This window comes from Plutella xylostella, chromosome 14, assembly GCF_932276165.1.
Source record: "Plutella xylostella chromosome 14, ilPluXylo3.1, whole genome shotgun sequence".
Taxonomy (NCBI): Eukaryota; Metazoa; Arthropoda; class Insecta; order Lepidoptera; family Plutellidae; genus Plutella; species Plutella xylostella.
Window position 1 is genome coordinate 6,030,984 of NC_063994.1, and position 26,260 is coordinate 6,057,243.

The 26,260-nt window shown below is 37.4% G+C and overlaps 1 protein-coding gene across 10 annotated transcripts in view; it reads right to left on the reverse strand.

Annotated features, from left to right (window-relative positions):
• The window catches only part of LOC105384515 (brain tumor protein), an 89,123-nt gene that overhangs the window by 60,936 nt on the left and 1,927 nt on the right, over nucleotides 1–26,260 (reverse strand). For 3 of the 10 annotated variants that reach the window (XM_048625301.1, XM_048625304.1, XM_048625302.1), the window contains exon 3: nucleotides 4,162–4,219. The exons of the other annotated variants lie outside the window; for them this stretch is intronic. The gene's annotated coding sequence lies outside the window, so the exon portion shown is untranslated. The remainder of the gene's footprint in view (nucleotides 1–4,161; nucleotides 4,220–26,260) is intronic. 10 annotated transcript variants of the gene reach the window in all.

The following is a 26,260-nucleotide window of genomic DNA, read 5'->3' on the forward strand; positions in this document are numbered from 1 at the left end:
TAGCGACCTCATCGGAAACATAAGTTACGCTGGTTTTAGTAGAACAAAAGTTACTGGAAGGGCCAACGGTTTTATTGGAAAAGCCAAAACGTTCTTTCATTAGGATCCATTAAAACTTATTCATAAGAAATTTAAGTCAAGAACAAGGAGAATATGAGAAATTAGAGTTAAAAGATTACTTATTCCAACCTGGAAACTTTGTACAATAAGTAAGGGAATATTCTATTGACATTTCTATTTATAAGCAGAATACAGTTCTGTGGACTTGTCTGCCAGTAGACCCACACATCACTTGGCACATAATATACCCACTTAAAAGGCCCAAATCGCATCAAATGGCTATGAGCATGTCAATTTAGCCACTAGAACTCAATAGTTCACCCAAATTGGTCTTGGGCCTTGGCCCTTTGATGTTCAAGTATCAACTACAACATCTAATATATCTATCTACCTATGTATGTAGGTATACATGTATGCACAAGTTGGTAGTTTAATAGAGCTACCGATTCCAACGCTATCTTTGAAGATGGGTAATGCAAAGAGGAATTCTTAATATGATGTGCCTACGAGTACTTTGAGAGCTTGTTAAGGCCTTTCAGATTTGTTCGTGCATGTCAAAGTGACGGGTTAATCGGAGATCTTTGTTATGCCTAAAAGATAGGAACTCTGCTTCGGGTGCTTTCATCATTTGTGGGCTGAATCATGAAAACGAGCTGTTTTTTTATGTATTAGGTAATACCTTAAATTGGATCGTAGGATGAACAGTTGAAAGTCACTTTCAAGGAATGACAAGTTGTTGGCTGAGGTCGGCCGATATTTATTAAACATTGATATATTATAGGTATAAAAAATGTAAATTATGATCAGTAACAAACAACAATGGTAAACATAGATGTCAACTAAAAAAGTTATTACCACTAACAACAGATGGCGTAACCTATACTTGATAAGGGTGCATACGGGCCTGACTTTATGAATGTAGGTTCTCAATATATAAACGTTTTTATTTTATATCATAAGATAAAAAATATGCAGGTGTATTACACGTAATACTCAGACAACATAATACCAAACTTAAATTAATTAAAATAAGATCATAAAAACGAAAACAACCCTATATGCAAAGTTGAGTTGGTTAAATAAGACTATCCTGCATTATATGGAAATGCGGAAGAAACAAAACGGTTAGACTCCATTTTATTGAATAGACCCTAGACTCTAGGCGAAGAAGGAAGCCCCCATATGCTTATGAAAACTCATGAGTAGTGCAAGCATATGTGCCTTCATAGGGGCGCCCTCTATGTGAACAATGCCATCATTATCCGGCCCCTTGTCGTACAATTATCGGCCTTATCTCCTGCTGCCAAGTCTCAAACTCGATCCGACTACAACGAACAATGAGTACAGAGTTTCACAAAGAGAATCAACAGATGGCTCTGCGATAAAGACGGGATATCTCGAATGAAGGGGTTTCATTATGAAAATAAACGACTTCGGAACAAGTTCATTTGACGCGATTTTACGAGGACAAGTATTTAGAAAAATGGGTGGGACTGATTTTATTTTTTAAACCCTTGATTACAGAACAAGATGGTGGGATGTAGACTGTGTTTTGTTTTTACATTATTGACGTTGTTTACATAGCTTTTCACTAAAAGTGGCCGCTGGATCATCCATTTTTTTAAAATGAAAGCTAAAGTGGAACCTTAAGCTGTTTCTCAAAGATCGGTTCAAACTTTATGAGCTATTTCGTAAAATGTCCGTAGATTTTAACGTCAGTTTGCTTATTAAATTTTATTGTTTATACATGATGCTTGAATCATGTAAATAGAAAAGTAGCTAACTTAGTGCCAAGTACATACGAATTCATGTCAGTGTATAAATCTACAAACTTCCAAAACGTTTACTATTGTCATATTTGCATTGAAATTCGTTACACAATACATTTCTTATTTCTGATAGATTTAACGTGACCTTTCTTGCTTTTACCCAATACTACTATTATGTTATGAAACTTACAAATAAGTATAATTATGAAAGGTATTTATAATATATATAGTAATACCTTATATATATTATATAAGGTATTACTATTCACACCGTTAAGTGACTAGTGTAGTAGCTAAATCCATCATGTGAAATTCCGTTAAATCGAAACCCAATATTAAATTTCCATTAAGCCGACTGAAAGTCAAGAATAACAACTGCTGGGCTTTTTGTCACAAATTGTTGTTTTGTTTATTTTATATACCAGAAAAAACATTCAAAAATAGAACAATCATAAATAGAATGTATTTTTGCAGTACCAATTCAGGATAGGTTATAAAGGACATGATATACATATAACAATCCTAACTCGTATATGGAATATAAGCATAATATATGAATAACGGAAATGAAAACTCCCGGATTTTGTAAATAAACCACGAATTTTATCAACGACACTTATTTCACAAAACAAATGTATTGGTATAATATATTATTATTAATGCTAGCCCATTTTGGAACTCCAATACCACATTTACACAGAAAGGCAGTCAAAACTCTAGTCTTCTCCTACTTGGGTCTCAGCAAAGAAATAAAAGCCAGCGCCTGTACCAACATTCGAAGCATCTCTTTGGGAAAAAAACGATCAGGATAAATTAGAAAATTTCGCGTTAAGTTACCAGTTACCACCAACACGAGGACTGGGGGCGCGGGGGGCGGCGGGGGGTGGGGGGAACCCCGCACATTTTATGTGGAAGTCCACATTAATAATTCATTCGTAATCCACAAGACGGCGGGAGTTAAGCGCGCTTTACGACTGACGCCCGTGTTTCATGCGTAAGTATCCCGAATAGGATCCTTTAAATGAAATTTGAGAAAGTCCCCCGAAATTGTGAAGGAAAAACTTCCTTTGCTCTGCATTTTTATGAGCCCAAAGGGAAATATAATAAAATAATACTGATACAGTATAAAATGTCCGAGCCAGATGGTACTACTTCCGAAGTGTAAAACGAAATTTGGTGCCGTAAATTCTCGGGTTCAATGGGCTTTCTTGTGCCTTATGTCAATAATCCTCTTACATCGTATTCAGATAACAAGTAGAGTGTAGTTTAATTTATGGATACATGGCCAATTTTTTTTTACATTAACACATAAACATTTCATGCCTGCAGGGGTAGGTAATACAGTAATGCCAAAACTAAATAAACCGACGGGAATTCTATGTGAAACTATAATTTTCACCGAGATTTCTCTTTGTCTTCTTTTGCCAGTGGCAAATTACTATTATTCATAAGTGTTTTAATGTTCATTATATCTACATAGTTAAGGTCATGCAAAGATAGGGCCAGATTACTAGGTACTCAGTACTCACTGTGTTTCTCTATTGGCACATTTCACTTTGAGGTTTGTCTATGATTTCAAAGGCAGAATTTTCAAGTAGACATCACAAACGGACAGACACGGCTTCGTTTAACATACTAAAGGGGATTTGACCCGAAACACCTGTTTCCGGCAGCCCAATCTCCAGAAAGTTGGGCAAATATTTGAACATTGCTCTGCCTACCTACCAAGGGACGGGATAATTAAGCCGGTGTATTTTTAAATAATTCATAGGGTTTGTTTTGAATTACGAACCGAGCGCCGAGCATATTGTTTCTAAGAAAAAGCTTTAGTTACCGCTAGAGTTCTTTTGATAAAAATGTTATTAAAATTTCACTGGGATCCCTTTGTCAAGAGGAAAAAGTAACAAACATAACCTTAAAACGTTTGTTCGGCGCCGTAAATAGTAAAAGCCGCTTCCAGCTCTTTTAGCTTCCCACAGTTTCAAAACGTAAAATTTAAAATTTCCGCTAAATAAGGATTAACTCTGAGTGTGGGTGTACATTTCATGTTTAACGTTTAGTGCAGAGAGTGAAGCAGCATGAGATGTGGACATTAAAAGCAGGGTAATGTTTTTGTTTGTGTGATGAGCTACTGGTTTCCTTACGCTTTCTAAGCTTCGATTAACTTATGTATTTAATAGTTTAGGTACCTACATTATTCTCAAAAATATTATTTTCTCAAACAATATGATTGAATTAAAATGTTAGTAGTATAAGTTTATCTGAATCTCAGTTTCTTTTTAAATAAGACCTACGTATAACATTTTAGTATAGTCAAATTATTATTACTCACTGCCCCCGGTCACAACGAATTGCTTGAATTATAAAAAAAACTGCTGCGGCGTTCTTACCTGCAACAAGAAAAAGGAAATTTGTTACGTTTTAATAATATATATAATTATAATATAAATAGTCATTATAGTGTCCCACTGGTGGACATTATATGAATATATAACTTATGTAGTAGGGTAGCAGAGATTTATATAATAGCAGCGAAAAAAAGAATAAAGTAAATGTTTCCTTTGAAAAATATAAAAAGTATTAATTAATAACTCATTCAAAACTTTCCTTTCAAAATTTCATTAGGCTGATGTTTGGAATACTGAATGAGCTAAAAAGTTGGCGTACACTGTTTGCAGAATTTAAACATCTTTGGAACAAAGTTATTCTCTTTATATATATTTATCAATATTCAGTGGGGGAAGTTCAGGCTCTTCGACAGAGGTCTCTTGATTCGGAATTTAATTGAAAAATTCCAAGAAAAGAATTTATATAATCGATTCTTTTTACAGCCTCTGAATCAAGGAAAACTTTTTTTTTGTAATTAATGTTTCGCGGCAGTCTCATTCACGAGTATTCCCGAAAATTTGCGTAATAAAAGAGGTGAAAAGTACTGGCTGTTTAGATAATTATTATTACGAGCTATGATAACACTAAACTAGCTAAATGGTAACACCAGTGTGTTTAGACAGCCACACACGTAGCGGCCTACAGACGGAGTTCGATTCCAGTCCGGACCCTGGGTGGCTATTGGTTTTTTTCGACGTTTTTATTATGCGGCCTTTCATATTCGGAGATAAAAAAATTTAGCAACTTGAGACGGTATTGAAACATAAGTGTGTCAAAGTATTTTGATAATTTCAGTTAATACTATGTTTAATTAGCTTCTACGATCTTCTGGTTTAGTTCAGTGTTGAGTTGTCGTAGTCACACTCTACTCATTGCATTTACTCAAAACAATTGAGCAATACGGTTTGCAAACAAATCATAACACCTTAATATCCTTAGATTGCACTTTAGAAGGTAACATTGGATACGTGTGCGTCCCTAACCTACAAAAATAGTAACACATAGGTCCGTCTATACCAAAATTAGTATGTAAATAAGTATTAGTATTTTCTTTCTTACAAAATTATGGGTACTTATCGTAGTCTGAAAATATCCAGCACAAACACAACTCAACCGCGAGCACCTAATGATGTGAACACTTGGTTGCGCGACTATAAATAGATTAATAAAGTACGAGCCGTACTTGTGAACTCCATGGAGCTGTCTCGACCAGAGTGTGTTTACAACAGTCAGTGCGTTTTTAAGAAATTGCGGGTCTGACCTTAGACTAACAATATACGATCAAGATGTCATATGCAAAAACATTGGCGCGGACTGAATTTGTTTTCCCTGATATCACTATCGCTATATACCTCTATACATATATGTATACCTGGCAGTAGAGGATCGCAAACTTATTGAGACAAAGACAATGATAAAAAATCCCATTTTACTTTGAATTTAGAGATTTTACACTCCTAAATATTTCATAGGTTTCTCAAATTTATCAGCTATCGCTATCGATCGCTGTAAATCTAAGAACAGCAGTTGCTTAATTCACTGTCAGATGTCAGAATAGACAGCTTCTAAACTCATCTGATAGTTTGATGAAATAACAGTAAGAGCCCTAAACTTTCGATTGATGAGGAAGCGGTTATGATGATGAAGCCAATTCCTTCGTAATCTTCACGTTTGGTGTCAGGTTTTAAGACAGTAATTTTATTATTATTAGGTACACATGATAATCATACTATGATTGTTTCCTAAGTGGATAAAAACCAAAATAGAAATAGTAATAATTTTCTAACGTTTCTCGTTTCTGGATTCTGTTAATTAGTTTTTTACCTAAAGTAACAATTAATTATTGTTCATGTACCGATAAAGCCCCTGCTGAGTTTTTATTTAGTCGGCCTTGACTAGGCCACACGTGGTTGCTTTGCTTTATAAACACAACACCTGATGTAAGTAGTTCTGTTTAAAGTTTTGGTCCGATGTTATGGTATTTTAGATGATGTTTCATCATGTTTCGCTTTAGTTATTTTAAGATATGACAGGTATGATTTCAATTTGAAATTAATATAGGTAAACTTACCTATCTACCTTACCTACATAAATCAAGCGGTCTGGTGTAGGGTCAAGACGAGTCTAATACTAGTTCTCACATTTTGAAATTGTTGATATGTAAGTAGGCGCCACAACACAATATTAATGAAAGCCAGATAATAAATAAATACACCTAATTTATAAGTAGTCTAGTCTCAAACATGTCTGTCAAATAAAACACAGAAGCAGAAATAAAAGAGTCATAAAGCGTGACGTGAAGCTAAATAGTGACGAACTCGTAAATTCCCAATATTTTGACAAAGAAACCTGAGAAGGAAGAGTGAAATCTTAAATCAAAACAAGTAAGTAGACAAGCCACGGAGCCAGGTAGGCCGGGCGCGTTGGAGCCATTGCTCTCAGCATTAAAAAAAAGCTAGCATCCCACAGACCTTTGTTGTGGTGGTCAGTGCCTCGCTCGGATTGAAAATAAAACAAAACGGGAATAAACAGGTCGCGCCCGCTCAGACTCGTCCGACCGCTTCGCTCCAGACCTCGGCCTATGATTTAAAATCGTTTCGATTTCTTTAGGAATTTGGGCTCGTGATGTCAGAATAGGCCACGTTTGATAGATCACCGGGCGTGAAACGATATTTGGGCTAGTGATTCGGGGATTTAAGGTCGAGATTTCGTGAGCGAGGTTCATATAAAACATTAAGTTCTGAGAATTTACATTATCATATTAATATTCAACATATTCTTGCGTCTTTTAATAGGTATTCGATGTGTGTACATAATAATGCATTAAGAAGTGGTATTCTTTCGAACTAAGATTATCAAAAAGTTACAGATACACACCTATTATAAGACTAAGATAGGGCCAGAATACGTACTCAGTATACTTATATGTATTTCTTGGAAAGAACTTGATGCTAGTGGGAATGATACAATTATTGCAGAGTTGGATAAAATAAAAATTTTGCTCGTTAACAATTTCTGGTTTGGAGTTTTTGTTTTGCTGATTTCGTGAGAAGTTGAAAACTGCAAATTCAGATGCTTGTTTAATTTAGGTATGTGTGGCACTATGTTACAAGCGTCAGCTTTTATTTCATACAAATGTAGGTTAGTCAGTTCTTCTTACACATATAACAACATAACACTGGCAAGTGAAAAGGAATTCATAAGCATATTTCAGTACTATAAACATTCAACAATTCGTAAATTTCAGTAAAAGTACTTCCTTTTAACTTAAATCACAACCTACGAAACCAGCTTCAACAGGGCTAGATGGAGCCACCGTCGCAAACCAGAATTTATCCTTATAGGTGATCTTAGGCGGTACGTTTACCTCATGCAAAGGTCTTACAGTTCAACGACATGGGACGAGAATAGCATATACCTGCGCCGGCGCACGTGACGTCATCACGGCGACCCTTGCCGAGACTGTAGGTGGACCAAGTCTGAGTGCAAGGAACTAAATCCAAGAATGAATGACTGTTCGGTGGGCTTGTGGGACTGTGGTTGAATACAGTGAAAATATCATTCGAGCATTATGGATTCAATCACCATAGTGAGATAGCGAATTAGCTATCATTTTAGTCATCAGTTTGACGACCGGAGCCTAAATTTTGCTATGCTGGTATCACTCGGTGAGTCTCGTCACCAAAATACCTCGGAGTGACCCTGGATAGATCCCTCACGTACAAAACTCACTGCCAAATCACCAAGAAGAAAGTCAGCTCCCGAAACAACCTTCTGCGACGGCTTACGTCTACCAGCTGGGGCGCCTCTCCGCAAGTTCTACGAACAAGTAGCTTAGCACTCTGCTTCTCAGCTGCCGAATATGCCTGCCCCATATGGGCAAGGTCCGCGCATGTTAGAGAAGTAGATGTTGCTCTTAACGACACAGTTCGTATAGTTACGGGATGCCTCAAACCGACACCGCTCCACAAACTCTACTCTCTGGCTGGGATAGCACCCCCTAGCATACGGCGTAAAGTGGCATGTTCTGTTGAGAAAGCCAAACAAGAATGCGACTCCAGACATCCACTTTACTCACATACTGCCGCACCTTCCCGCCTTAAGAGCCGCAAAGCGTTTCTAAATAGTGAGGTGTCCTTAACGGATGAAAACCCACAAAACGCAAGGCTAAGGCTCTGGGAGGAAAAGCAGCCCCAGGATCCTTTCCTACCTCTTGAGGAAAAACTTGCTCCCGGTAACAGTCTTCCCTGGCACATCTGGAAGACTCTAAATCGGTTGCGAGCAGAGGTAGGCTGCTGCAAGGACAATCTCTGTAAGTGGGGCTATACCGTTGGTACCAACCTATGCGACTGTGGTACCGCCCCCCAGACTATGGAGCATTTACTCTCCTGTCCCCTGTGCCCTTCCACCTGCACACGGGAAGACTTACTCCAGGCCAACCAGAATGCTATCAAAGTTGCTTCTTTTTGGTCTGGACAAATATAAAAAATCGCATTTCACTGACACGAAAGAAGAAGAAGACTCGGTGAGTCTCCATTCATATACATACTCTTTTGTTGGTCAATTCAAATTTATAACGCGAAAATACACCTAAACGTAATTAGGCAAGTCCAATAAATACAAAGGCATTTCGGAATAAAATGAAAGCGCAGTGTTCCATTCCAATAAACAGGAACTTGCTAAAACCGACGAAATTTCGGAAACATTTTCCCGGGAACAGAATAGGTACAGTCAAAAGCACAATGTTATATGAGCCATGACCGGCTTGGTACAGGTAGGGCCGTGACGTCACACGAATTTATGTAGCTCCTAAATTAACCACACCGTAACACAATTTATAACTAAAGAGGAAATGAGCCAGCAAATTTTAGGATGCGCTGGACAAAAAATATTTGAGATGTAAGCTTTCTTTAGCTAAGATTTTCGGAAAAATTACATAACTTGAAGTAAAGAATTATGATAAATACGCTCATAAGGTGAACCGGTTTTTATGAAACATAGCTAAAAATAATACTTAGGTATCTATTGAGTCACCGATCACAAACAGAAACATTGAATTCTGTCTATCCAACGCTTTGGAGTAAGTACAGATACAGATACCTAATTATTAATAAGTATAGCAAAAAGCGCAATAGGATATTCGATGATAAAATTAAATTTAAAGGTGCCTCAAGAATCGGTTCCAATGACTAATAATAATCAATGTATTTATAATGTTAACAGTTACCTAGAAGTCTATAATTTGCGTGTCTCGATAATGTATAATTTGCGGGGTCTGAAAGCGAAATCATATAGGTCAGACTCAAGGCCACAAGTAGCCTAAAAATAATTAATTCGACCGAATTTCGGGTCTCGTATGATCCTTTTGACCGCTATTTTTTTACAGACAGTTTCATTAATCTTCCACTCTGGTGGTCCAGAACCATCAACTAAAAACGTTACCAGACTGTGAACCGTCTGTATTATTCGAGTCCAAAACCTTAACACTGTAGCGACACATGTTATAGTCACGTTTTGCAATGTCAGCTTTATGGTAACTTCCAGTAGCGAACAATGCGGGGACGCTAGTCGTCTCGCGCCCGTCACTTAGTTCACACACGAAATGTAAATTGGTTACTATGTGTAGAATCTGATTAAATAGTTTGGCCTCAAGAAATCCTGCATTCGTCATTTACCCACAACCCAGTCACCTCATTAACCCTAAAGTGGTGACCCCGACAACCTGAACACGCAACCTTCGGAAGAAATTATGGAGTCAGCACGGCGATGACGCGGCATGTAACGGCGCAGCATGGAACGGCGTGGACGAGACGGCTCCCCCATCAAGGCCATGGGGTAACAACGACAACATCAGGAACATCATCTACTGGAAGTGCATCACCCCTTCACAAATTTTGTTTACGCAACGAAGACGTCATTAGCGTATCGAAGCATCTCAAGTCAGGACCTGGACGAGCGGAACACATATAGAAGGTACGATTGCGCGTTCACGACGGCAGGTCAACGGGCGGTAATCGGCGCTTCTGAAGTTAGCGAGTTTTGGGCGGTTTTCCTCGCTGCGAGGCTGCCGAGCTGGAGCATAGTGGACTGGTCACCCACGCGGAGGCTCACTCGAGGGTCCTCATGGAAGTTCCCGCCAGGATGGATGGGAGGTGCTAACAAAGAAGCTATCGGAAATTCCCACACGAGGTCGGATTCGCAGAACCGAGGTAGCAGCGTTCATCTTGCACGGTCAGCGGAATGTGATAAGCGCGTCGCGAGTGAACAAAGTGCTACGTAGTTATACCGAGTGGTTTATTGTGTGATTTATAAGTTTGATTTGTTAATTTTGTATCAGTATTGAAATGTAATTTTGTGATTTCTGTTTTGTTTCGTATTGTATGTTTCAAGTTTAAAGCTCCGTAAGAGAGGCTTTTGTAACATAGGTACTACGTATTGCACTTGAAAATTTTTGACAAAAATTTTGAAAAAACGGGGGAAGTGATGTAGCGACACATGTTATAGTCACGTTTTGCAATGTCAGCTTTATGGTAACTTCCAGTAGCGAACAATGCGGGGACGCTAGTCGTCTCGCGCCCGTCACTTAGTTCACACACGAAATGTAAATTGGTTACTATGTGTAGAATCTGATTAAATAGTTTGGCCTCAAGAAACCTGCATTCTTCATTTGCCATGGATCCCATGGTCACCCGACATGTAATCCTACAACACGTATTTGAATAAAGAAACAAAGGTTTGCCGCTTAATTTTCAACCTAATTTACATACGCATATGACTCATCTTAATGCATCGTTACGGTCCCTTAACAAAGTATAACAAAAAATGCAGCTACAAATTGTTCTCTGTACATTGCGCGATATTCATGGCTCTAACCCGAAGGACTTATAAGGCAAGGAGACATGAATAACATGCATGCACAAACCACCGTTAAAAGAATCATCACCATTCCAACATTTCCAACCGAGGGTGATCTTTTAACGAAACCGAAAAACGACAAAGAAAAAACATATTAACATACGTAAATTTAAGATTCAGAATTCAATGGGCGGAAATGCTAATTCATGTCTACCTACGACGGGTTATAGATACGCTAATGGCGTAGACATGCCATCGGAAATTAAGTCATCTTCAAAAAAGTCACCGGATACCATCATCTATGCCCGACACGTCGAAAAAACATGGCTTCCAAGAATACAAACAATAAATTCAGTAAAAACTCACTATAGTAATTCGATACGAATTGAACGAAGCCTCAAGGAACTCATTTTTGTAAAATATTTTTAAATACTTACCTACCTATAAAAAAGATTTTAATGTTATTAGAAAAGTATAGTTGTTCAATTCCACAAAACCTTCCAAATATTATTGTTCGATTTGGCTTTCACAAAAATTTGTGATAATATTTTGAAATAGGTAATGATTTACTGAATTTTCAGCCTAACGTATCTGTCCCCAGGTACAGGCAGACAGCATTAATGTTATAAAACAATAAACTGAACTGTAGTCCCAGGGAGGATGATTAATAACCCTCTCGACATTCCTGTGACAGGATAAAAAAAATGCCTCGTCACATCATCCAAGACCCGAATCAGACTGTATTCAGACCAACAATAGGATTTCGATAGGACCAAAATCAACAGAAATTTGTATCAAAAGCTCTTTATTACTAGCGGTATAAAGTTCATTTTGTCGGTTGAATGACGCCGCTTTGTCACACCCGCGTCGGAAGGTATTGTCGTCTGTATATTAAGTCGGATAAGGGATAATTTCGTGTGATGTAATCGCGAGGGATGGAATTCAAGATGGCGGAAGGATGCGCCAGGGTATAAAAGTCACGATTGACTGCCTGTGGGCGGCTTCGAAAGGCTATCTTACAACACATAAAATGACACTAAAATATAACACCGGACCATAGCCGGAAAAATTGCTACATAGCCAACAATGATGCAAAGAGGCATAACTCCAAACTCCGTTCAATTTTATCAACAAACTTATTACAGTAATGTTTTCTTTTTAAAGCGTGTAGCCAGTGTTCGATTAATGTTCTAATTTCAATTTAGAAATCAAAGAGGCCCCTTACCCGGTTCTTGTAAACATATTCTAATTATAACTTTGTTATTTCATATGAAGCCGATAGATGCTGAACGTAAAAAACGGGGCGGATGGTGTGGTTACCCATACTAGCTTTTTCATTCCCTCGGGGTTTATTTTTTACTAGGAATCATGCGTAGTGCGTGTGGTTACATTTTTAACGAAATGAAAATCTTCTTTCATCTTTGTTTCACCATCAAATGTTAATACCAGCGAGCGCCACAACCCTTATTTTCTTATTGTAAGTATTTGAATATTATACAAATTAAACAAATTTTTGCATTTTTAAAATACATACCACAGGCTTTTAAGGTACTATTGTACTCTGTTGTGCGGTAGCCAAAGGTGCATTCACAGTGCTGTACATAAATACGCACTTGTACTAGACAGTAATAGTCATCGTTGTAACACTATTTCAGTCGATGCAGACAAAGGCAACCTTGATAAAGGCCAAGGCACAACACGCATTCAGTATACTAATAAGGGTTTCGCAGTAATTATAGCAATGAGACAAATTGATATTGTTTTGTTTTTAAATATATGAGTAGTTATCAGTAATACGTAGTTTGTAAAAATTTACGTTCATCAGAAAATTTTGTATTCATACGATGAATAAAAAATTTGACTTTGACTAAGTTTGTTGATAAAGTAGCTCGTTAATTTTACCCGTTACTTTTACTCGTTTATTTTGCTCTATTTTATAAGGCTATAGATATGGCTGAATGAATGAGACATAGATTATTATGTAACGTGAATAATTGAGTAATTTTGGACTCTCAAAGTCCTAAAACCCAATCACCCAATCAATTGTGTCAGAACGGCAAAATCTACGCTCAGGCCACGACACAAAAGAACATCCTAAATGTCTTCACTTGAATAAGAACGTTTAATTGTAGATTATGAAAAAAACACCAGTTTGCCTGTAACTGTAACAAAAAAGAAGCGGGGTTGACACAAAAGTTATTTTGATACTATTAAGAAGTTAGATTGCCCAACATGAAAACGACAGCTAATCAAGAGGGTACTAAATTGCCTCCAACAAAGTTTTGTCGCGTCAAAGTTTTTGGTCTATTTCCAAGGAATCCTTTGATAAATAAAGTTTTACTTAAAACTTACAAATACATACCCTTGTCGTCAGAAATGTGCTTGCAGAAGTTAGAAAGAATGGCGAAGAAAACTCAAATATTATGTATAGTGAGAACAACAGCGATCTTAACCGTAAGTCTATATTGCTGGCTTGCTTTGACAGTATAGTATGAGAGAAAACCAGCAATAGATTTAATGTCATTTAAATATTTGGTGCAAATCACAGTAAATGTATGAATCTAAACTTGATCTAAACATACTCATGACAACAATAAAACACTGGACATTCAAAAACGTCTTGAAGTCTGGGCTTAAAAAAAAGCACGTTGGCAACCGCGAAGGATTGCCTTAGCTTAAGTAAGGTAGTAGCAGAGGCACCTAAGTACACATTGAGGTGAGGCCAAACAACCTACAAACAAGAGGCAAGCGGTCAAAACACCACATGTTAGGGCCCACTGCTAATCTTGTGTTTATGCGACGTATAATGCTACTGTAACGCGCCCAAATGATCTTAATCCTTTTAGTTTCTTACGGCATGTTTGCGTAAACTTAAGCTACTATACAAAAATGCAAATTGTAAGAATAAATTGAAGCAAGTTGTACCAGATAGTTATTAGAATCCCTATTATTAATTTTATCACAAGCATTACCAAAGTTACTGGGAATAACATTGTACAGTTCCAGAACTAGCAACAGTTTAAGCAATTCTACAGCAAATTATGCTATTTGATAAAGTCGTAGCTCGCCCAGCTGTACCAATCGTGTTATATTAATTTATCACTAACGTAGCTAATGCAATTCTGAGTGACCTAATGGACGATCCGGAACAGATAATTAATTGAATTCTGCCGGTCGCAGTACAATCGCGGTCGATATATCTTTATGTCATTTTCTAAAAATTTAAATAGGAAATAGGATCTATTTGAAATTGTCAATTTGATTTTCATTTGTCTCTTATTTTATAAAGAAGGGACACAATCACAGATTAAATATTGACACAATATAGCATATAACCTTGTATTTGTAACGCTTAGTGAGTTACATTTTATAAATAACGAAGATCAAGACGATTTAGTCGCACTATACGCTTACTTTATACACAGTAACACAAGACAGGGTCCGAGTTTCAGGATTTTGTCTGAAATAAACGAGCTCCGACGTTGCGTGGATTATGGACGATAAATGCTTGCTTCCATTTCCCTCACTAATTATAACATTTTTGCTGTTTTAGGAAAATTTTACATGTTTATCTTTACTACTACTTTAAAATTAAATATACAAAAAAGAAAACAATATTGAAAAAGGTATTTTTTTGTCAAATTTAGCTCTGATTTGAATGGATCTCTGAGTAAATCTAGAATGTTCTGCTGGGGAAGGAAAGAATAAAGAAACAAGTCGAGCCATTGTTTAAGTCGGACTTTATTTGTCGGTGGCAACCCTGGCGACGGGCGGCTGGGGACCGAATCCATTCTTGTTTTATTTGTCAAATCGGAAGCTTTGCAAAACTTTATTTTTTTGTCTGACTGTTAAAAACAAGATCAGTCTAGGTCACATTGTCCTCAAAAAATATTTGAATCAATGACGAACTTGGATAGTAGTTGATCTCTATATACTAATCTCGATTTCTAAATAGGGCTAATAATTTCATACAACGATTTGGTGCCTATTGCAATTTAATCAATATTATAAATTATGAATCATGATGACTGTAGGTGTAGGAGTAGTCTACAGGTTTGGATAGTTGGTGAGTACTGGCTACTACTAATATAACAACATATTCTATAGCTCCAATAATTTTCCACTCATCTATCCGTTCGCAAGTCTCAATACACAACCAAAACAGCACAGGCATGTCATCCCATTGTTTCTCATCTGGGATATACAGGGTGTTGCAAAAAGGGTATACGGTTGTCTGGAAGAGATCGCTTTATAGCGATAAGACCGCCATTTGTGCATCACTGTTATTTAAGTTAATTAAGTTTTTTATGGTGTGCAAATAAAGATTATGGTATTGTATTGTATTGTATACTAAGCCGAAACCTACATGTGCAGCATGGTATATCTAAGCCCGAAACTGAAATCAAAATTTCAAAATTTGCGAAAAAAACCACCATGCTGCACATGTAGGTTTCGGCTTAGTATACCCTCTTTGCAACAGCCTGTATTTATAATCCGACAAAGAGCTGAAGACACGTGCTGCTCATATTTCCTTCAATGGAGTACGCCTTCGCTTTCTGGACGACCCTCATTTATGAATAATTATCTGTTCATCGCAACTCGATTATCGCTTCTAATGACTTAGCAGCAAGCTTCATTATCCGTTACAGATCACGTTGAATATGCAAATGACTGGGGTAGTTAGGGTTTTTTTGCCGTGTACAGTATATCTTTATGCATTTTCAATGGCTGATGGGATGAGAAGCGTGAGGAGTAAACTAAAGTAAATGCGCATGGACACAATAATAATCAAACACAGACGTCAAGTCTATAACACCCCTTATTTTTTATGTGGTGGTTAGTGCGTAGTGCGCAGATTTAAAACGTCTGTTGCCTACTTTCTCACTTGAGAAAAATAACCTAAGTGTGAACTTAAGTCCTGCTCAGCGACAATTCAGGGAATCACATCGTTGAATAGTATACTCAAGTTCTGCTTCACGTTCACATCTGAGCAAATTATATTATAACACCCTTTATTTCCGTCGGTGGTAGAAAATTCAGATGCGCTTATGCATAGCGGAGGCGTAGAAATGAGAATAATGTATGAGTTCGTAACGGCTTCAGTTATACAATCTGTTATTGATTTATTGGAGCTAACGTTATAACCACGGCATTGTTATCTAATCAGTGACACGTCCCATTTCATTATCTAATATTACCTTTACTAATATCTGTGCTAATATTACTTATAGACTTGAAACCAAACGAGTTTAACCACGCCAAAATTACGTGTATTCGCCCTAAGGATACATTGTTACTAACACATTTTATGGATTTTACTATCTGAAATGAATAAATAAAAAAAAAGTTTTATTTCTAATGAAACCTACTAAAGCAATGTGTAGCTAGATAGCATTAGCTAGTCTAGTGCCAATCCTAAAATGGTATGAAGAAAAAAAAAAGCAACAAAAAAATAGCTGACCCTTTAACACACATTCCAAAAAGTGTCCGCACCAGACAGTCGAGACCGAAAATCTTTCCACTACAAGGTCGTCGAGATTCAATTCGGCGTAAATTAGAAAACCCTGATAAGCTTATGATAGAACCTTAACCCGTGAAAGGTACCGAAGGTCTGGCGGACCTCCTGTCACTGGCACACCCGTCACCCATGCCTCTTGACGCATTGTTATTTAAATATCAGATTCCTTGAATTTAGAGCTGTATTTTAGGGTTGAGAGGGTTTTTTATTCAGAGATGAAGGACTAGAGATGCGGGCCGCCGGTGTCTGGCAGCTCTCCTGATAAACCTTCGTGTGTGAATGTCATTTGCTCATGACATGTTCCTTTAAATTCTGCAAGTCATCGCCACCTCTACAACAGTTAAATTTTAACTCATTGTGTGAAGTTAAAAGCATAATACAAATTTTATTTTCAGTGAAAATTTCTATATTGTAAAGTAAAAAGGCTGCGTTGCCCTCATCACAACTGACCCATATAAATTCAGTTTAGAACTGACCAACACTGAAACTTAATCAACTAATAAATACTTTCCCTGCACCCACAAAATTCTATCCATTTGACATCCCGACCCGTTTCACTACAATACAATGCCAACTCGTATGTAAAACATAAACACAACGTTTGCCGCTTACTGTGGCGGCGCTAGTGTCTACGCGGGGATAGTTCTGAACTGTGTATTTTGGCACAGTTTACAGTATTGCCATAGGTAGTAAGTAGCTATCGCTGTGTATCTTGCCCTTAACCCTCGTCCACCCTCCAAACGGAAACAGAGCAGACCCGAGCTATTTTAGTTAGTTAAAACAAATTGAACGCATTCGAAGCCCAACTTAACGCGATACCCACATGTTTTATGACGCCTTCCGCTTTTCGACGCGAGCAATTTAGGGTTATTTTGTTTTGTTTGAACGTAAATATGTTGCTGCTAACTAATTTAAAAGCTTTGAACTGGAATTTTAACCGGTGGATGTAAACAGCTAGTGCAATTCTAAATGTAAACTCGACGTATTTCTCAAGGGATAGGCTTCGTAAAATGTGGACCGTGTTATTGTTTGTGTTTGTAACACACATGCCTATGCTTGGTATTTATTTACATTCGGAATGGTTTTTTTGAAGCATACAGTGCCATTCTCGTGATGCTTAATACGAGGTAGGTACCTAGTTACCTACTACCTACAATTCTTAACTGGTGAACCACAAAACATGTAGGTACGGAAAGTTTTATAGGTATAAAAGGTAAACTTAGGGCCAAAGTTATGCCTATACAAGTATACAGTGACTGAATACCTACTTACCGGAATAGGAGCTTCGATTGAACGTTACATAATAAACGGGTACATACCTGTAACAAATAAAAATAACAATTTAACATACACAGACTTATCAAACACATAATATAGCAAAATAAGACATTGGTAGTTTCCAAGCAAAAAAATAGGGGCAAAATTTCGAATTTTACGGTATTCCTCAAACTTTGAAGAAATGGATCTTCGAAACACATTAACGGTCTTAATGCTGTTCGCCGAGGGACTCGGCTCGAGTTACCTGCAGATGGCAGACGCACCACAGAAAGAAGAAAAAAAACCTATCGAGTACTATTCCGAGGGAAAGTAGCACCTATTGTTATGGGGGCACGGGCCACGTTGTCCCGAGGATGCGGTCAGAACAGGTTTGAAGGGACGAGCGAGGTAGTGCAGCTGATGATACTGGCTGGAAGGAATATTTAGCGTGTCTAGTCCCTTCATAAAAAGGCTTCTGATGGTCTCTTCAGTACTTCTATTTTTGCTTGCAACAAAGTTGTAGCTTCAACATTGGAAGTTAAAATACTGAACAGCTCGCCAAATGTTTGCTTAAAAAAGCATATAGGTACCAATTTCTCTTTCGATATCTTAAGCATAGAACAACGCGGACTCAAGGCACTGAGTATACTGTAGGTATTCAAAATAAAACCTGAATGATGTTCATATTGAAACCCAAATTAATTCAGAACGTTACCAAAATAATTATGGAGTATAAAACAGCATTGATATTTTAACATTATTCAATGTACGCTCCACGCACTTTCTGCTTATGCATTAACGCATAATAACATATTTAATTTATGCTCATTTATTTTGTGGCACACTTAATTAATTTTGATGTTATTGTAATTCTGTAGTTTCATAAAATAAATAAATTCACCGAAAGAATCAAAGTATCAATCGGAAAATGTATCTACCACGAAACAACATTGTGCATTATTCATACAAGACTGGAACAAAAGCAGCTGTTTCTCATAATCCTGGACAAAATGCAAAAATATGTCGATAAAACTGTTCGGCCGCGAAAAATGTTTAATACAAGGAAAGCCTCCATGATTTATTGGCATTGCGAGCCGAAAACAACCAGTATTAGAAGCGAATAGCAGCCACGTTGGTGTTGCCAGCCTTTCTTTTACAAAATATACCAAACCATAAACCAATATTAGTGAATCTTGTACGATTTACACTGTGGAAATTTGCAGATTGGTTGCAATAAACAGAAGTATAACGTAATATTTTATATTGTCCGAACATAGACTTAGGACTAGTTAGGACTGACAAAAATTCTTCTAAGTCACACTTTAAACTATGAAACAAAGTGATAAACTTTAAAAAGCAAAAGTAGAAAATATTCAAAATAATAACAGAAAAACGAGAATAGGTTTCATAAATCCGCATCTTACGCCTATTGCGAGAATATAATATTGTGAGAAAACCCGGATATATTAATGGGGGTGTTATGAATTTTTGGGAGGAAATGTGGTTCCAGCCGCTGAGAGTAGTAAATCTTGGCCGGAATGCTTTGAATGGACTGCTGTTTCAGTTTTTGTTATATTCTTTGTTTGTGTATTTAGGTGGTTTGCTAGACAAATGGTGCAGCAATAAAGCTCTGAAGGTTCGATTCCCGGCCTGGACCAAGATTACTGAAAATATACTTCTTCGGTTTTGGGTATCCTTAAAAAAACACTGTTATGACTTCGCGATAGGCCCCTGGTTACTAACCAAAGCACCAAACCGTTCCAGATTACTCACCGCCCCAAAAAGGTGAACAATTTATGCCTCGATACGGAGCCGTATATTTTATTTCTTTGTTTTCTCACAAAAATTTGGTATCGATATACCGGGGGTATAATTTACGTGTGCATTGACCGCGTAGAGGTCAAAATACGAGAGAACAGTACATCAGGGGACTTGGGTAGGTATGTTTACTTATTTTAATAAAATTCCATCTCTAGAAAACTTTAAATCACGATTTGAAACTATTATAATTTGGGATGTGTTAGAGCAAACTTTTCCAATAAATTATTCTTCTAGTAAAACTCAAATAATAAAAAGTTTGAATTAAACGATTTAAGTTTTAACAGAAGTTATAACAACAGCTTCACTGCAAACTTTAAAGTGGTCCATTGTTGGAATCGCAAATATTTTATTACATTGCAACTTTTTCTTTTACTTAACTACATAGGTATATACAATACAGGATGATTCAAGAGAAGCGAACAGGATCAGCTAGAGTTCAATAATACACCTTTTATGTAAGATAATAAAAAAATACTGTACTCACTGGATTTACGGGTCAAAAGCTTTAAAGTAAATAAATCAATATAAACAAGAAATGTATGAAATTAATGAGCATACGCGATAGATGAATAAAAAAATGAACACACCTATAATTATTATACTAGTAATAGGCTCAAGTAGCATCCAGTTGTCGTAGGTCAAGATACTATAGTCTATTCGATTTGTCATTAGTTTACCGTTAGGGAGCGATCACCAGAAAAAAAGTTGGCAAATGCAGGATATTCGGTGAAATTTGGATCTTATCCAGTAAATAGTAATATAATAATTATGATTAAGTTTTACCGATAAATATTCAAATCTTAAACCAATTTCGGATTTACTGACATTTCATCAACAAGTCTATGGTTTTATTTACCACAATTTAGCAATAACGTAACGTAAAATCATTTTTTCGAAAGCAAGAAACAGAGAAAATTTATATCAGAGTAAGTAAGTACAGAAACCTATATGTAAAGTTAACATTTAGCGATGCACCCACTATACCGAATGCATCACTCAGGTAGACAATCATTATTGACATGATTCACCTACCCAAAGGTAACGGTCCACTTTATTTGTAAAAACCAATCCCATGTAGGTAATTGTTATGCTTATTAGTTAACTGAAGTTAAAAAACCGACAATTCGATGACGGCCAATAACTTTTAAAAGGCTGACAAGTCATAAGATGTATTGCACATAAACGCACACTGACGTTCTCTTCAAACTTATTACGTCCCGATACAGCCTTCTCTTCCATTCTTGATTCCTCCCCTTTCAATCAGAGGATAGATGTCTTCAATTGTAAGGATTTCAGATATTTTAAACAAACTTAACTAAACCGGTCTAAAACACGCAATAACATTTTTACAAAATACGTAAATCTGCTGAGTTTCAATAAGAACCCAGTAACGATACCTAAGTACTAAGGTATTCTAAACAAAGGATTAGGATCAGTCAAAGACCCCAACCTGTACCTAATGTGTTTTTTAATCTTTCATGTTTTGTTGAAAGGCTAATAACTTAGATACATACCTTCTTGTGTCATATCGGAAATAAAGGTTACTCCTATATGAACAGTGTCCAATGCTGTATTATTATAATTCATACGTAAAAGTAGTACAAAACTTTTTTATTTATTTATATGATTAGTCATCTATGCCAGATTTATTATTTGATTAAGAAACATATGCCAACGATGTTGTTTTGATAATTATGTACCCGGGGGATAGTCAAGTATACCTACCTCGTCTGTGAAGCGGGCCTATCATTAACTCAAAATGAACATTTAGGTACCAAGTCATAATTAGAGCCCAATACAATTCATTTTGTATCCGAAAATGGTTGTCAAACCAAGTTCGCGATATGAACACTAGCCTTTAATTTGAGGCTTAGGTATATTTGCCCATGATCGTACAGGAAAAGTCCGAGTCGGCCGCGTAGAGTACATTGTACACACTTGTATTAACAAAGCATGGGGCACGGCGGGTGCGAGCGGGTCAACGACCTCACTTCACACATAAGGCTCTGGTCCAAAGAGCATTGATTTCAACGTTTAGCCAGTTTTTCCAACTACGCCGAGCGACAATAAACTAATCTCGGACGGAAAAATACGTGTTTTTTGCAAACTACTACGCGATTAAGTAGTTTTGTACTCGAGGGTCATTCTAGCATATGAAAGCAAGGAAGTTTCGGATCTCTACTGCCGCAGTGACCACGAGGATTTTGTTGTTAAACGTAGCAATAGCGTAACAGCTCTCGTTCGTTCGTTTTTGTCAATATAGAATAACCCTGACGTGATTTGAAGGTACCTATTTTAGTGGCGTGGGCTGACCGCGTAGGTTTCAAGAGAATGTTGGGAGGCAATTACAACAGTCTTTAAGATTCAATGGCAAACCTGAGTACGTCGTGATTACAAAAATGATTCATTAAAACATGATACTTGATGATACCACATGTATGCGATGACCTTAGTTCCGTTGCAGATGATATACTATTACAATCATGATTCATATTATCTATGAGTCTTCAACTAAACTAAGAAAAGAAATACGAAAATCAAACAGTCTATGTTACGTTATTCAGAAACGTCGGTCGGGTTTTCCGGAAGAAAATTCTGGATGACTCATAACTTGAGGCCCCATTGGTGCGTTGCGTCGTGTCGTTGCAAAGTTCAGGAACATTTTCATTGCTCTTGAGTGTATAGGTATGGCAGCGCACCAATGGGGCCTCACCCGTGGTATTCAGGTATTCCAGCAATGGGAGAAAGGGAGAGTGAACGATACATGTGCACTACATACCAGAAAGAGATGGCATACGACGGACGGTATTGTATGTCAACAGATTTTGCCACATTGGCTTGCAACTGTATTGGACTGCATAACACATAATTAGCTGCACTGTTATTACATAAAGTCACTCGTAGTAATGTTTGTCATTAGGTATGAATTAATTTGCAGCCGTAATGCGAATGGATATAAGGTAAGATAACCTTATTTAATAAAACATGTGTTGTAGTATCTAAGAATAAACAAAGGGAAATTATATTTATGGAATGTGGAACTCAGTTTAATAATTCATGCTATGGTGGATTAAGGTAGCCTTAGTTTAAGACAGGGTCGGGAAAAACAAAGCTATATAACTGCATATACCTAAGTAGCAATTAAACAAAACACATAGTTCTTATTGCTAATCTAAGTACTTCCTTTGTCTTTAATGACATTCCGAATGGTATTAATTATATTATGATCTTGATAAATTTTATAGATCAAGTAGGTATTCTAAGGACACAGAAGAACCTGTACTTATACAAACACAAACATTTCTTATCTAAGTAAAGAAACAATGAAGCAACGAATGACCATTAAAACCACTAATCTTTTCATAGAAAATCTGTGGCTTATCTGTGAATATTTAACCGGCTAACAAACGTGACGTAGATAACAATATGGCCGCCAGGGAACTGTCAAAAAGAACGATATGAGAGCAAACGGAAAGGAAACGCTAGGAGTTCTAAGGAAAGCCAAAGGATGCGGCTTAAAAGAATTTGTCGAGGGTTTTTGTGTTGCTTTAGTTTACTAGTAATTTTATTTTTAATCCAATTTATAAAGTTTTTTTTCTTTTTTCAAAATTACTATAAAAAATGTTCTTTCACAGTCACAAAAAAGGTATTTTGTTATAATTAGTTAGCATTTCAGCCGTCGTCGCGTCGCTCGATCGGCAGTAATCACCACGGCAGGACATAAAACACCGCGAGCTGGCAACACTACAAATTCATTAGCAACTCCCGGAGGGTTACTTTTATCTTTACCCCAATGCTATGGCAACACCGCACAGTGTGTCACGCACTCGGGCAAGTGGACATATTTATAACGCGTTTAAAAAAAAAGACGCACGATGGCGGCACGTCCGACGTTCACCTCCGGTAAGATAACGTGAATTATTATGATTACACACTCACGCCCGGCCCTACAAAGCTACAAACACATACGGATGGTAAATTAACAGAAATGGGACTCCTCGGAATGATAGGTTGCGTTGCGCAAGAGAAAGAGAAAAATGATGGGTGTTTGTTTATTTATTATGTGGTGTTGATGACTAGAGCACATTGTATTCGTATCACAAGATCTTCTATTTTACCGGTAACATTGCATTTTGTTGTGACAGTACGTAGTGTTCAATCGTTATTGATTTCTTTTAATGTGTCGGTACATCGTTATAAATTATCAGCATTTAAAAAACATACATAATAAGTAGGTACATAGCACCATTTTAAATCACCGACATCCAGCCATAGGAACTGAAGCTTTATAAAGCTCATTGATATGGTTGGATATTAAACAATGCGTTCTAATACCATTCACACCTTGATGGTCAATGCGTTATAATTTCTTTGAATAGAATAAAGCACGAGAATGAAATGACACATAATAGTGGCTCATCACGATGGGATCATAAAAATATAAAATTGTAACGTTGCCTCCATGATAAAACATGGCCCCATCTAGATTGAGTCGTTTTATTATTAGAAATACGATTTCGACTGTCGTAAACCTTCCCGATTGTACGTCCAAAGTTATTGTTTGCTTTACGAGTGAAAATACACAATAGCTCGGGAGGAAAGATAAATTATTACGAATTACGACTGCCAACGCGTTGAAAAAATTAAGGACAAAAAATATATAATAATAAGTAACACTGTGCGCCTAGAGTGTATTTCCGTTTTCCGCATTGACTCGCTGCCAATGTCACTGCCATTCCTGAGTGAGCAATCAGTAATCACATTGTCATCAAAGAAGGGTGCTTTACATAAACTATGCTAATTAAAAACAGTAACAATTCACTTAAATATGTAGAATAGAACCATTAAACCCAACCATTAGTACCATTACCTTCCAACATTCAAGGTCTCGCCATAACGTGTCAACCATAAAGTACTCAAAATGTACAGCCGAAAACATTTTTATTACGTCGGTTACAAAATCGTTACCTACCAGTCATTAGACGCGCGAGCATTTGATAATTTGTCGGAACGCCTGGAGGGCCTCTCGGTGGGCCTCTGTAATGGCACTAGTGACGAGCCCACGCCAGTAGTGAGGTTAGAGTTTCCGAACCGTTTGACAGGTAGTGCTGTAGTGTTGCCAGTACGTGTCACTGAGTCACGTCCCACTGTGACGCATAGTGCCGGCGCTGCGTACGGCCGTGACATTTGGTTGGCTGACCGATTGCGCGACCTTGGCGCGGTCAACAGCACGGCGATGTCTGTCCGTGGAGACTGCGCGAGCCAGTTTTAAAAGAATTACTCTTGCCTTGTACTCGGCCGCAGCAAAACGATAAATTGCGAAGGAACTCTTGAGAAACAAAAGGTTAAAGCGAACGTGCGTTTTATGAGCTAAGGTGCTTTATTTAAAAAAGATACGGCAATCATTGTATATATTCGTTCTTGGAATTTATTGCACTTATCACGCAATTGCCAAAGTTATCAAGCAGCGTTTAATCGGTTTGCCAGACTTCTGTGAGACGATGAACTTACAAATGCTTTGTTTGACAAACACAACTTTGCATAACACGATTAAATATTGGTTTTCACGGCCATTGAAGCCCTAGCAAAATCACATTACATACAATAATGTATTACGATCGTAATATACGTAAACAGAACCTACTCGACCGAACGCACACATCTAAACTGTGAAGCATAAGAGGAAATGTTGGATTTAGTTACACCATTGAGTAAATCGGTTACTGTGACAAACAAGGACTTGCTAGAAAGGCACTAACTAATACGGAACTTGCAGAAGCAGGAAGCAAAGCCACGAGCCCTATACCATAGCAAGAGCTAACCAAGGCTAACAGCGAAGGTGAATCACATTCATAGATAAAAATAGTTTTGTAACACGAGAAAATAAAATGCATTTATGCATTACGTATATAACTACGTGCAAACACCAACACAGAAGAAATCATACCATTGCCATGAGATGAATATTTATTCAACCAGTTCATTTCACCGCGGGGTCAAACATCCAGACGATTCAAGGGTAAAAACAACGCGGGCAATTCATGTGTCATCCAAAGGATATTTTTGTGCGGCACCGAACGTTAATGCTTCCAACAGCGGACTTGCGGACAAAGAAATTTATGAACTTGGAACTGGAAAAACTAGATGCTGGAACTGCATACTTTGGAACTTGGTTTCACTTTTAACTGGTGACATACTCAGTTATTTTCGGTCTGGTAATCCTTCATCGCTAAACGTGGGTACATTAATGGTAAATGAGTGGGTAAATGAATTCGAAAATAGAGTAGGTTGTTAAGTTAAAGTGAATGAATCGGTCTTACGCTTGAGAAATAAGTTGCGTGGCGATACGCTTCTTGAGCACGGAAAAAAGGGGAAGGAAAGACACGGGCAATGACGATATGGGAACTGTGAGAAATTCTGTCTACCCTTCACAAGCTGGCCTCCCGCACCGCTCGTGACCAGCACCAGTGTAGCCCAAAGAACATGAATCGGAATACAAAACAAGAGATCTTGTTATACTGGTCGTGGCGTATAAATCAAAAGGGGAAGGTGGAAATAGCTTTCAAGAAAAAATACACTCTACGCAGAAAGA